Raw genomic sequence first — 14,960 nt, 5'->3', positions numbered from 1 at the left:
TGTCAAGGGTGTAGGGGAGGAGCCAGAGAGGTCTTGGATAAGCAATTGGACCTTTGAAAGCTATTTCTTTTGCCTTGTTAAGAGCTTTCATGGAGCTTCAGGTAAGAGATAGGGATTTTCTCTTTGAGTTTGCAAAACCAACAGAGAAGCAGCTGGCAAGACACAAGTAAAACAGTGTTTTAAGGAAGAGCTAAGGAGTCTTCTTGGGTTTGGAGCTCAAGAGAAATGTAGTCTAGCTAGATAGAATGTCACAGAAAGATTTCTAATGAGCTAATAGCTTAGTTGTTTATAGAATCAGGCTTATAAATCGATATTTTGTATAGTTAAGAAAATAAAATTATGTCACTGAGCTAGCAGGTTTTCCCATCAGCTTACACCTCCTGTGTCTTTATGGAAATAAGTATTAGATCATTTAAATGGTCAGCATATTGCACACATCATAGAAATAAGAAAAACAAAGTATTTAAACAGGATTACTCAACAACCTAGAAGTTCTAAATACCTATACAAGAAAATAGAAAAAATTGATATTAAAAACATTTGTAAAAGCTGGAGATGTAGTTCAGTGAGAGGTTGCTTACCTAGCATATGCAAGGCCAATGTTCAATCACCAAATATCAGAAGAAGAAAACAAGCTTGCAGTAAGCTTACTCGTTACTCAGAGTCATTGAAAACTGCACACCCCAATCAAGAGGCGGTGGTATATGCACATATGGACTATTGCTCAACCATAAACGAGAATGTAGTCCTTGGCTTCCAGCATGGATCAACCTTAAAGACATCCCGCGTGAAAATAAGTTGGACAGCAAAAGCACAATAGACTGTGATACCATTCTTGTACCAGTAATAACTGGAATAAATAAATCTATAGTGACAGGATGTGGACTAGCAGTTGCTGGGCCTAGAGAAAGACAAGAATAAACTTATTACATGGTACGAGATTGATGTTTTGAATGGTAAAATTATTGAGACCTACGTAGTGATGGTTATGAACATTGCAAATGTATTCAAGTCCCGGGACCATGCACTTAAATGATGAGAATGTAAGTTTTACGGTTCATTAACAAAAATATGTGTCTATTAACCTTTTAGGGTTTGTTTGCTCATTGTTGGGCCTCAAACTCACAATGATCTCCTGCTTTAGCCTCATTGCTGGAAGGAGGACCACACCATCAGGCCTAGGATGGAACCGTCCCTGGGGTTGCTTCCATAGAGTTTGGTTGGGGTGGCAAGGGAAGCATGGAATTCTGGGCCCCATGGGTTTGACTTCCTAGATCCTCCTTCCTTCTGCTTGCTCTTCTTTATAACACTGGCCTCAACCAAGCCACCATCTTTGGTCATTGTGTGGGCTCCAATCTGAGCTTTCCACATCCATTAAAGCCCAATGAAATCTGCCTGCCAGATGGCTCAGCAAGCAAATGCACTTGCCCATAGCTTGATGAGTTGATTCCTGGGATTTGCGTGGTGGAACAAGAAAGAGAAATACGTGCAGGTCATCTTCTTCCCTCCACCACAGTATGTGGCACCAGGGCCATTATATAAGTACACCCTACTCCCACACAAATAAGTAACGGAACCTTTAAAGATGATATAAGAAACAAATATTTTGTGGGTTGGGGATTTAGCTCAGTGGTAGAGTGCTTGCCTACCAAGCACAACGCCCTGGGTTCAGTCCCCAGCTCCGGGGGGGTGGGGGGGAACAAATATTGTAAAGCATTATTTTGTAACTCACAAGTAGTGAGTTCACGTTCAAGGTCAACACCCTCAGTAAATTAAAGCAAAATATTGTTACAACTTCCTCCTCAGATTTCAGGGTTGACCTTCAGGCAACCAAGGTCACCTTGGTTTCTTGATGACTTTAAGGCTGACACATTGTTTGTTACTCCTGTTGTGATTCCACTTGCTTGTTTATACTCTGAGGCAAGGTCTCGTTATGTAGTCCAGGCTGACCTCAATTTCACAATCCTCTGGTCTCAGACTTCGGAGTATTAGGGGGACATGTGTGCTGTCTTATTTTTTTTTCTTTTTTCTTTTTTTTCGGAGCTGGGGACTGAACCCAGGGCCTTGCGCTTGCTAGGCAAGCGCTCTACCACTGAGCTAAATCCCCAACCCCTGTCTTATTGATTTTAATAATCACGTGGTTGCTGTGCCTTGACCCGCCCCCCCCGCCCCCAGGATCCCAGACACCTCTTTTACTCTGTCTATGGTCATTGTTCGCTTAAATCTTATTCCTAGGAACTGGCAAACCCTCAATTGTCTCAAATTAATACACCACTCTCTTTTTAATACCTATTTATTTGAAGTGTGTGTGAATCAGGTCATTGGGCTTGTCAGCAAACACCCTTAACCACTGAATCATGTTGCTGTCCGTCATACACAGCTTTCTCTAACCACTCCTTCCTGTGCTTCTCCTAACTCACCCTAGATCCTTATCATTCCTCTCTTTGGGAATTGTGATGTTTTGATTCTCTCGCTGTTTAACTGCTTCAGATTATATTACATAGTCAGTCAGTGATCAAATTACATAGTCAGTCAGTGATCATACCATTAGGTATTTCCTCAATTTCCTCTCCAGATTCTTTATGTGTGAAGACAAAACTGAAACTCCAATCCAGTTTATCTACTCCATTTTGTTTTTGTGTAGCTGAATATGAGTGAAAGAAAATGTATATTAAATTTAGAAGCATGAATTCCAAGCAGTCTCACAATACTGCCAGCTGATCAGATTTTCTCCAGTTTATTCATTCTTCCAGTCAGAGTTAGCAAAATCTTGGTAGTTAATAAACAATAGGAAGTTCTTTCTAAAGGTGCCTTTCTTTACTTATGTGTGTGTGTGTGTGTGCCCATCTGTCTGTGTGAGTCAGTTCTCTCATTCTGTCATAAGGATGCTGCTGACCACAGTTCTTCAGTCTTGGTAGCAAATGGATTTATCCACTGAGTTGTTTCATTGGACAAGAAATGTATTTATTATAGTAAAAAATTCTTGATCATGGCACCACCAAATCGGTGGTTGCTGATGACTGTGGGTGCTCGGGGTAGTAGTTAGAGGTGTAGAACTGGAAGAGCACAATGCAGTCAGGGCAGACCTCGAGGCATGAGTTTGGGGCTTGGGGAATCATCTGGTTGGTGCCACCACCAGATTGGGTTACTGGCAAGAAACCATTCTCCAGAACCAGGTGTAGTGGCACAAGCCTTTAATCCCAACACTTGGGAGGCAGAGGAGGGTGCATCTCTGTTGAGTTCAAGGCCTTCCTAGTCTACAAAGTTCCAAGACAGTGAGTGCTATTACAAAGAAACTCTGTCTTGAAAAACAAACAACAATAACAAAAGGAAATCTATTTTCTGGATTCTAGAGATAAAGGCTCTCAAACCTTATTAAAAGAACATTTATTAATACACGACACTAGGTGTCATAAGTACATTTTCATACAAGTATATAATGCACTTTGATTATGTGTCCCTATATGCCCCATTGTTCCCTTTCTCTGCATTCCCCTTGTCCATCAGGATCTTTCTTAGAGGGCCATTACATCTCAGAATCATGAGGGCTCCATCCTCAGGGAGAAAACATTTCCCAAAGCCCCATCTCAGGAGTTCAGATTCCAACACAGGTGTGGTGGGGGCACTCAGATCACAGCACTCACCCTGACTTGGATTAAATTATTTCCTTCTGCAAATACTTAGTACTTTTTTGTGTGTTTGTTGTGAGACATGGTCACAATAAATACTTCAGACATCCTAGAAGCTACTCTATAACTCCTATGACTTTTAATTGACAGTGTTCTCACTTTAGATTGCTGGGTGCTGGAGTTAAATCACATTCTGGGCTGATGAAATGGCTCCGCAGATAGAGATGTTTGCTGCTAAGCCTGGCAACTTGAGCTTGGTCCTAAGAATAAACATAAGCATCCCCCAAGCCACAATAATTATTTCTAAAAAACAACTATCACTGTGCCTACCTTTGAACTCCCAGTCTTACCTGTAGTGATAACTTTTTTCCTGTTTCCTAGAGAAGAATGGAGTAATCAAAAGAGACCCGATGTTCACATGCAGCCTTATCAGCATCTGAGCTCTTACCCAGTGCTTTGCAGCCCACTGATAACATGCATGACTAGGCAGGTTCAATCTGTCCTTATCTAAAGTCAGAGGCTTTACCTGTGTCCTGGGTTAGACATGTGCAAACTTTAGCTTGGGAGCCAGATCCTGGTTTTATGGCTCAGAATAATTTTCATAATTTTAAATTGTTGGGTGGAAAAATGTGCAACAGAGATGGGATGTAGCCCACAAATTTTAAAATACTGTCTGGCCCTTTACAGAAAAACAGAAGAAAACAAACAACAGCAAAATCACTGCTGATTCCCACCCCAGATTGTAAATGGAAATGTAGCTTTTGTTTCCTCAGATGAAGTGATGAGATGAGAGCTTTACAAATACACAGCTTGGGCTGAGCCAGAGAGCATTTCCTTCTCTGTTCTAACTATCCCTAGGCCTAGGCCTCAAAGCCTCTAACCTCCATACAATCTAAATTTCCAAGCTGACTGATATAATCTGCTTTCTCTTGGCTTCTGACTGAATTGCTCTGCTTGGTCCAGTACTAACTTTGGCAATACGTTCTAATCTTCAGATTCCTTCACATTTTCTGGTTCATTCTGTTTTCATCTGTGTCTAGCTTGTTCTCTCTGCAACATTTCTCTAATTTTCCCTGTAAAACTGCTCTCTCTCTCTCTCTCTCTCTCTCTCTCTCTCTCTCTCTCCCTCCCTCCCTTCTCTCCCCTCCCCCCTCCCCCTCTCTCTTTCCCCTCTCTCCTCCCCCCTCTCTTTCTCTCTCTTTCTCTTTCCCCTTTTCTCTGTGTTGCTCCCTTAATTCACCTCTCTTGGCCATAGCCTATCTCTGACTCATTTTGTCAAATCATTCTCTGATTTGTCACTTTGTCAGCCCCTCAATTAGCCAATCACTTTCAAATATGGCTGCTTTCTTAATAAACATATGTTTTAAGACCCCGAAGTGGCCCTACCCCAGGAGTGCAACCCACAGATCACAAATTGACAAAGCGACCGCTGCAATAGCAAGAGGTTTAATAATCCATGTACGTGGGGTTGCTCATCCACGCAGGGAGAGGCAACCCTGAACCCAAAAAGCACACAGCTTTTATTCGGTACAGAGGACAGACTTCAGCAACAGGGTTAGCTGGCTTATTCTCATTGGTGGTTGGTACATAGGACAAAGGATCTTGTCAGGTATTGGCTGGCCTGCTCAAGGGGCTGTTCTTGGTTCAGTTGGTCACTTTCCTCATCCAGTCCCGCACTTGGCCTTGAAGAATCACTGGGAAAGGGTTAAGTTGGCACATCTCTTAGAGGGGTGGGAGTGGGGGAACTGGGTGGTCAGGCAAGGTCAGGATGACATCTTGTGGTTGTTCTCAGGATTTACCACAGGGAGGGGTAGGAGGGGTCTTTCTGAGAACAGGTATCTTTGTTTTGTCCTAATTTAGCTTGGCCTTGGTCAGTGAGGCCTACTCATTCTTGACTACTAAAACTTTACCATATCATTAGGCAACCTGATGTCAGATGTATTTCTCAAAACCTTGTTTTTACAACTTTGTTTCTCATATCTATGAAACTTTATTTCTTCACTTACCCAAATTGTTTGGGATACTAAGGCTATATATGCATTCCAGACAGAGGGATTAAAGGTGTTTGGTGTGTCTGCATTCCACCTGGATCACACAGACAGACATATAGGTCTTTGGATGTGATCCCTTGCCAAAGCAGCCATGTTGCTGGATTAAGATTCCTCTATACTAGATCCTGTCCCCTCTGAGCTCTCAGGACTAATGTGCAATTCTACCTCAAACAAAGTTGTTCTATGACCTACATGCACACTGCACCACACACACACAACCCATATAAATAAAGAAGTCCTCTCCCAATTTTGCACCAAACTCCACTCCAGTCAGATATTCTCGCCTTTACTAAAGCATATATCCTCATTGTGGTCACAAATCCCCTCCATATGCTCATCTTAACAGACAGCTCTGCAGGTCTAGTATCATTTGACTCTTGGCACAATTTAGCAAAATGAGCCACTTTTTCCCTCTGGATATATGGCTTTCAGTTTAATTTCTGGATAAAAGAGTACATTTTATCTTACCATTCTTTCTATTGCAGACCATTTGCTGATAACTCCATAATTTATATATAGCCTTGACTTCCCTACTTCAACTCAGATCTCTGTCTTAATTAGAGTTCTATTGCTATGAAGAGACATCATAAACACAGCAACTCTTTATTTATTTAATTTTATCTTTTAGTTATTCACTTTACATCCCACTCACTGCTCCCCTTCCAGTTACCCCCTTCCACAATTCTTTCCCCATCACCTGAGCAGGTGGGGGCACCCTGGGTATTTTACTACGCTGGCACTCAATTCTCTTCAAGGCTAGGTGCTTCCTCTCCCACTGAAGTCACACAAGGCAGCCCAGCTGGAACATATCCCATGCAGCTTTTGAGATAGCTTCCACTACAGTTATTCAAGACTCACATGAAGATCAAGTTGTACATCTGCTACATGTGTGCAGGGAGGCCTAGATCCAGCCTGTGAAAGTTCTTTGGTTGGTGGTTGTGGTGGCTTGAATATCACTGGACCAGGGAGTGTCCTTGTTGGAGCAAGTGTGGGATTGGAGATTCAAGCATCCTTGATTGTTCCTTCCTTCTTGTTTAGCTTCTTTGGGTCTGAGAATTGTAGCACGGTACCTGTATTTTATAGCTAATATCCATTTATAAGTCATACTTTTCATGTCATTTAGGGAAACAGAAACTCTTATAAAGGAAAACATTTAATTGGGGCTGGCTTACAGTGTCAGAGGTTTAGTCCACTATTATCATGATGGGAAACATTATTATCGTGATGGCAGCACACAGGCAGACATAGTGCTAGAGTAGGAACTGAGAATTTTACATCCTTATTTGAAGGCAGCAGAAGGAGACTCTCACACTGGGTATAACTTGAGAATGGGAGACCACAAAGCCCACCATCCTAGTGACACACTTTCTACAACAGGGCCACTCCTCTTAATAATGCCACTCTCTGTGGGCCAAGCATTCAAACCCATGAATATGTGAAGGCCACTCCTATTCGAACCACCACAATCTCCTTATGCAACATCTTCACGGGAATGTCAGTGAAGTCTGTGTCCAGCTCGCATCCAGAACACACTCCCGGTCATGAGCCTTACGGAGCTCACTCGTGTTTACTCCGCCTCCGTGCTGCTAGAGCTAACACCTTATGCACTGCACAGCTGTCCTAACAAGGCACTCTGCTGCTTCTGTCTTGGATATTTGTTTGTTTTCAAGGCTAAGGATTGCTTACAAGCTTGGTAGTACTCTATGGGCACTGTACACCTTAGCTATATTTCTAGTCCTATCTTAACCTCTTCCTCATCCTTGCTTCCCCCTCTCCTCCCTGAGTATTGTTCAGTTGCTTTCTAACCTGACCACGATGCTTCTGTTCACTCTTACAGTCCGCTGTTGCTGCCAGTGATGTGGGAGCAGGGAGGTTGTTTTTGCTTTTATTTTTGAGTTTTATTGTGTATGTGTATGTCATATGTATGTACGGGGAATATGTGGAAATCAAGGGACATCTTTCTGGAGTTAATTCTCTTTCTACTCTCACACAGGTGGCAGGGTTTGAACTGTGTCTTAAGGCTCTCACCCTCCAATGGCAGTTGACTTTACCCACAGAGCCATCTCCACACCCAGCAAAGATGCTTTAGAAACAGAAAGCACACTCTGCCACTCAGGGGCCAATGGCTCCTTATTTTTGACTCAGTGAAAGCTGGAAGCCTTGGGGTGGCATCTCACAAATGTCTGTAACTCTTCTGCTCTCAGATGATGCCCTCTTCTGACCTCCGCAGGCACCCCCACGCGTGTGTGCACATGCATGGACATACAGACAGAGACAGTGACTGACACAAATAAATATTCTTTTAAAAAAAACATGGGGGAATGAGAAAATTGTGTGAGTTAATTTATATGAAGTATTTACAGTTGTCAGATCTATAGACAAAGAAGAACTGTGGTAGCCAAGGATTGGAAGATGGGGACTGAAGAGTGTTTCTTTAATGAACACAGAATTCCAGCGTGGTGTGGTGAGAGAAGTGATGGGTCTGGATGCTAAAGATGATGCTGCACCCCCACAGACAGTTAGATGGGTTCAATGGCACACTTTAAAATAGATGCTACATCTTATAATAAATTGTATGTATATTTGGTTTTGTTTGTTTGTTTGTTTGTTTTGAGACAGGCTTTCTCTGTGTAGCCCTAGCTGTTCTAGAACTTGCTCTGTAGAACAGGCTGGTCTGGAACCCAAAGATCCACCTGCCTCTTCCTCCCGAGTCCTGGGATTAAAGGCATGAGCCTCCATCCACCACAATATATGGTGCTCGTGGCTGACCTCTATTTTTATATTATATCACAATTAAAATGTTTGGTAAGAGATTATTTACATGACTTAAAGTAATGTCTGTCCATATATCACTTTAAAGTGTATTATCAAATGTACAACACAGACTCTCAGAGCTCTCAGTTCTTTGAGTTTCTGTTTGTAAAACTGCAATGTTCAGTGTAATCTTCACGTCATGCTCATTATTACTTACATGTTAAGAAAGACTGGTAGCTAGGCATACTACTAGTATCCCAGCACTGGGAGATGTTAGCATTCTGTCTAAGCTCCACCCCCGCAGTTAGCTGGCAACAGCCAGGTATGCCTGACACTGTAAAAGGGGCTGCCTGCCCCCCTCCTCGCTCTCTTACCTTCTTACCCCTTTGTCCCTTCTCTCCCCATTCCCCTCCCCCTTTCTCTCCACGTGCTCAGGGCCGGCCTCTATACTGTTGTGTGGCTGGTCTCTCAGGGGGAAGGGATGTCTTAGCACTGGCCTGCAGAGGCACCCTCTTCCCCCATACTTTACCACACCTCCATAGAACATAACCCCCCTCTCTTTATCTTTATATAAACACATCATATGGTGCTGTGACTCGAATTTAGAAACTCCACAGGTTTGCATCTCCTCTCCCTCCCTCCCTCCCTCCCCCCATCACATGGAGATCCTGGCTCACTGGTCTAAACTTCAGAGAACTGGTAAGTCTCCTCCCGCTACTGGTCAGAGTAAAAGTCCGCATGGTCCCAGAGGAGAGAGAGTCCTTGAGCTTGGAGCTACCCCTGTGCTGCCCTTGAGGATGGAGCTTTTTCTTTTTCACTGACCCTTGTTCTAGGTCTTTTCCCTTTGGGTGAGATTTTCTACTCTCCTTTTAAAACCGTTTCTTTCTCACAACTGAAAATGCCAGACCAGGCCTGGATAAACTGCTCTCTAGCTCAGGGAGACCTGCTCCTATTCTCTCTTCTATGGGTCTGTCTTCGCTGCTTTGTCCCTCTTTGCTGGGATGTTTTGGTCTAATTCACAGTAAGCAGAAAGCAGTATCTCTTCATGCCCACTAAACTAGCAATCTGTAGCTTAGGCTTCCTCTAGCTCTGCTCAGGTTCGTAAAATTAGCAGGTCTGGCCCCTCCCCTTGCATCCTGCTAGGGACTCTGTTTGTGAGACTTGGTTTCCCACGCAAGTATGACTATCTGCCAGCCCTGCACTTGACACTTGGTGCTCTCTCTCTCACGCAAGGCTTCTGCACTTTACCTGCCACCGCAGCCTATGGTTTGCAGCAGGGGGTGTTGGGAGTATTGGGGAGAGAGCAGGTCTGGCCCTGTCCCTTGAATCCTGCCAAAGATTCTGCCTACTGAGACCCTCCCTTTCCCTGTGCGCCACCATCCTCCCTCGGTCCAGGACTTTGCTCCCGTGCTCTGTCCCCCACAGCCTCAAGAAAAACTGCCTTGCCCCTGTCTTTCCCATGCTTGCACATAGCCCGCCACAAGAATAGCACACTCGTTACTAGGATACTGGAAGCTACTTCGGATACTTTCTACCCCCTCTCAGCCTCTCCCAACCACTCCCCTGACCACCCCCACCCTCAGCCCACCTCAGACTCTATAGCCAGAAGCACTGGGTGGTGGCTTCTGTCTGCTGGGAGGAAGTCCCACCCCTGTTCGGCTGGAGTAAACACACCAGTTGCCACCATCACCACCGCCTCTGTCTGGAAAGGAAGGCAGCTCTGCCATGCACATGCACCTGTCTCTAGCTCTGCAGACCAGGTCACCGGTGCGTGCGGGTCGTGGCTGCTCTGCACGCCTAGCTCCAACCGTTCTAATGCTCGCCCAGCACCTGGAGCTGCCTCTGCCCCCACGTAACGTGTTTTTTTATACTATACAACTTTACATAGTTACCTAAGATGTTTGTTCCTATCCTGCCTTGGTAAATGATTTTTACTATTGCCACTAAATTATAGTGCCCTATATTTACTCTACACAGTCTCAAACATGCAATTTAACAAACACACGTTATATAACTCAGATGTAACCAAGATTGATATAGCCTTCAATCTTGTCAAAAATCTCCTAATTATTGATATATTTAAGTTTATGATGGACAGAATCTCCTGAAGCCTTTAACAGTTTACCCCACAAAGTCTCAGCTTTGGGAGTCTGCCTGGATTGTGATATAATAACCATTGAGAAACACAGTGGACAAAACTGGATACCCTCCGAATCAAATGATTTATCTAAACCAAGGTAAAGTTATTTCTCATGTCACACGAGAATAAGGACTGCATCTTCTCAGCTTGAAAGTTAGGATGACTCCCCCCAAATTGCTATGAAGACCACTGAGACCACAGGGACCACGTGTACTGGCTGGTTTTGTATGTCAACTTGACACAAGCTGAGATTATCACAGAGAAAGGAGCCTCAGTTGAGAAACTGCCTCTATGAGACCCAGCTATAAGGCATTTTCTCACCTAGTGAACAAAGGGAGAGGACCCAGCCCATTGTGGGTGGTGCCGTCCCTGGGCTGGTAGTTTTGGATTCTATAAGAGAGCAAGCTGAACAAGCCAGGGAAAGCAAGCCAGTAAGTAACATCCCTCCATGGCCTCTGCATCAGTTCCTGCTTCCTGACCTGCCTGAGTTCCAGTCCTGACTTCCTTTGGGGATGAACAGCAATGTGGAAGTGTAAGCTGAATAAACCCTTTCCTCCCCAACTTGCTTCCTGGTCCTGATGTTTTGTACAGGAATAGAAACCCTGACTAAGACACTCATGTTATCTCTTTTGTAAACTTATAAGCTACATGAACCAAATAGTAGTCAGAGATCATGACGACCCCATTCCTGCTCCACCATCACCTCTAATTTTCCTTTTTTAATTAAACCAAAATGGGGGAATATTAGCATTCTGTCTAAGCTCCACCCCTACAGTTATTTGGCAACAGTCAGGCATGCCTGACTCACAATAAAAGGGGCTGTTTGCCCCCTACCCTCTCTCTTGCTCTCTTGTTCTCCCTTGCTCTCTTACTCTTTTACCCTCTTCCCCCTTTGTCCCTTCTTTCCCCAACCCCCTTCTCTCCACATGCCCTACTACCCTCCATTCCCCATGGAATGGATTAACTCCATTCCCCATGTCCTGAATAAACTCTATTCTATACTATACCACTTACATAGAACATAATCCCCCCTCTCTTTCTCTTTATAAACACATCAGGAGGCAGAAGCAAGAAGCTCATGAGTTCAAGACCAGCCTAGACTACATTCTAAGACTTGTCTCAAACACACAAGGAGTTCCATTTCTTCTGTGTCCCCATGTTATACTGGGCTTTCAGAACTCTAGCAATAAGTAAGAAAGCATGTTGGAAACAGTCAGGAAGCCCTGAGGCCTATTGGGTCAGTGAATAACCCCCAAACAGTAGCACCAGTTATCTGCTGAATGAATCATGCAAATGCATGTGGCCAGAGTTAGAGGACTGTCCTAGCTTGACTGGGTACTTCCTAGACAGAGTTCTCCTTAATTTAAACTTTTTCCCCCAAAGCAATACTTGATGCTATACAAAACCTTCAGTCAATGGGTCAGTGGACAGGAGCTCAGTTTTCTTTTCTTTTCTTTATTTTTTCGGGGGGTGGGGATCACAGGAGAAGATTTATATGAAATCACCTAAGTACATGGTCTACCATCATGGGTAGCCCCTCTTGAGGAAGCAGAATTAACATTAGAATACAAACAGTACCAGTGCAACCTACAACAGTCAAACCTCAAGGCTTGACCTTATCTTGGAATCAGAGCAGAAGAAGAAGCTGGAAATAAGTTGCTCCTTGAAGCATTTTTAGTCATGTGACCATGACACTGTTTTTTAGTTTTATAGTAGAATCAAAGTAGGAATTTGTAGTTCACCTGGGTATGTTATTGCAAATAGCAACCAATTCTTGCTATAGTAAGTAAACTGGTATGTACTGGAATAGCTTACAGATTTCCTGGAAAGCTGGAGAAATAGACTTGGACAGAGAACAAGACCCAACTTACTCCCAAGGATCAAGAAACAATGTCTTAGCAGGAGTCACACAACCTTAGAAATCTTCTGTCAACTTCTAAGTGTTCTTAGGAGAGTGGCCCACTGGTTCCCAGGGAATCATTTAGTTGTCCAAAACCAAATCACAGTCTTACTGCTTCCTGTTACTGCTGCTTCCTCACCCCTAAACCCTGGCTTTTACCAAGGGATGGCAGTCACTTCCTCCCAAAATTACACGGGATAAAACAGTCTCTAAGAATGACTAGATAAACAGCCAGTGTTCCTCCACCTAGATATGGTAAAAAGGAAATGAGTAACTCCAATGTATTAGTTGAATTTCTTGGTTTGATCACCTATTAGTAACTTTTCTTCTCTTGATAAAGTGCCTGTCAAAAGAACTGTAGCAGTCAGCTTTATTTTGCCTCATGATTTAGGAAGGGCACAATTCATCATAGGAATCATAGCACCAGGAGTGTGAGACAGCTGGACACATCTTTTTTACAGTCAAGTAAAAGAGAAGACAGGAAGTGTGGCCTTAATATCAAACCTCATGCCCTTACCCAGTAAGCCAATTCCTCCAGAGATGCTCTACCTCCTTAAGGTTCTGCAGTCTCCTAAACACAGCACCAGCCAGAGGCCAAAAGAACAAATACATGAACCTGTGCAACGATATTCACACTCAAACCACAGCACATCTGCTAAATTAAGTCATAATTAAACAGGTAAACAATGTATTAGAAAGATCATTTATGTCTTACTCGCTACTGCTCCTATCATGCAATTCATGTTTATCAGAGAAACAAGAATTGAAAGAGGTAGGTCTTTAAAAAGAATATGACCATATTCCAGCAAAAGACTTATTGTTCTACCAGAGGCCATACCAGCATCCACAACTAGAGTATGCACCTGAAGATAGTCACTGTTTCTTCGGAGTCCACCCAGCTTCCCAACGTAGCCCCTCCTTCTGTCACCATACTCCATTCCACAACTCCAGCAGAAGCCCACTGCTATATGGGAGGCTACAACAGTACCTAGAACCCCAGAATCCACACCAATACCTGGGACCCCAAAGGCCATACCAGCTCTCAGAACTGCGTAACTCCAGAAGCAACAACTGCACCCAAAACTCCGAGGTCACACAGGCCAACAGACCCCAATGTAGACACCCTATTGGTCCTGAGGGCTCACTGACTACTAGAACCATAGGCCAGTCAGTACAGAAAACCAGAAAAGGAACAGAAACCAATGGGAAAACACCCATCCAACAAATATAAATTCAGAAATTGGCACTGAAGCCTATAATTACCCCAAGCCCAGATGCCTAGAGGCCAATACAAACAACAATAGCCAGGGCAATATGTCACCACCAGAGCCATGCTATCCTATTCCAGAAAGACCTGAATATCCCAACACACCTGAAGCACAAGAAAAAACAATCTTAAAAATAATTTTATCCACACCCGCGGATCCCAGCCCGCAGCAGCTCTCTGCTCCCAGACCCGGTGAGAGAGAGACCCAACCGCCTGGTCAGGTGGGCACTCTTGAGGCTGCAGAGCGGAAGAGACCACCAACACTGCTCACCCCTGCCCACATCCCTGGCCCAAGAGGAAACTGTATAAGGCCTCTGGGCTCCCGAAGGGGAGGGCCCAGGAGCGGCAGGACCCCTGCCAGAGACACCGCCGGACCCTGAAGGAAACAGACCGGATAAACAGTTCTCTGCACCCAAATCCCGTGGGAGGGAGAGCTAAACCTTCAGAGAGGCAGACAAGCCTGGGAAACCAGAAGAGACTGCTCCCTGCACACACATCTCGGACGCCAGAGGAAAAAGCCAAAGACCATCTGGAACCCTGGTGCACTGAAGCTCCCGGAAACGGCGGCACAGGTCTTCCTGGTTGCTGCCGCTGCAGAGAGCCCCTGGACAGCACCCCACGAGCAAACCTGAGCCTCGGGACCACAGGTAAGACCAAATTTTCTGCTGCAAGAAAGCTGCCTGGTGAACTCAAGACACAGGCCCACAGGAACAGCTGAAGACCTGTAGAGAGGAAAAACTACACGCCCGAAAGCAGAACACTCTGTCCCCATAACTGACTGAAAGAGAGGAAAACAGGTCTACAGCACTCCTGACACACAGGCTTATAGGACAGTCTAGCCACTGTCAGAAATAGCAGAACAAAGTAACACTAGAGATAATCTGATGGCGAGAGGCAAGCGCAGGAACCCAAGCAACAGAAACCAAGACTACATGCCATCATCGGAGCCCAATTCTCCCACCAAAACAAACATGGAATATCCAAACACACCAGAAAAGCAAGATCTAGTTTCAAAATCATATTTGATCATGATGCTGGAGGACTTCAAGAAAGACCTGAACACACTTAGGGGAGCACAGGAAAACATTAATAAACAAGTAAAAGCCTACAGAGAGGAATCGCAAAAATCCCTGAAAGAATTCCAGGAAAACACAATCAAACAGTTGAAGGAATTAAAAATGGAAATAGAAGCAATCAAGAAAGAACACATGGAAACAAC

The sequence above is a fragment of the Rattus norvegicus genome, chromosome 17 (genome assembly GCF_036323735.1).
Source record: "Rattus norvegicus strain BN/NHsdMcwi chromosome 17, GRCr8, whole genome shotgun sequence".
Lineage (NCBI taxonomy): Eukaryota > Metazoa > Chordata > Mammalia > Rodentia > Muridae > Rattus > Rattus norvegicus.
Note: the sequence above shows the minus strand (reverse complement) of the source record.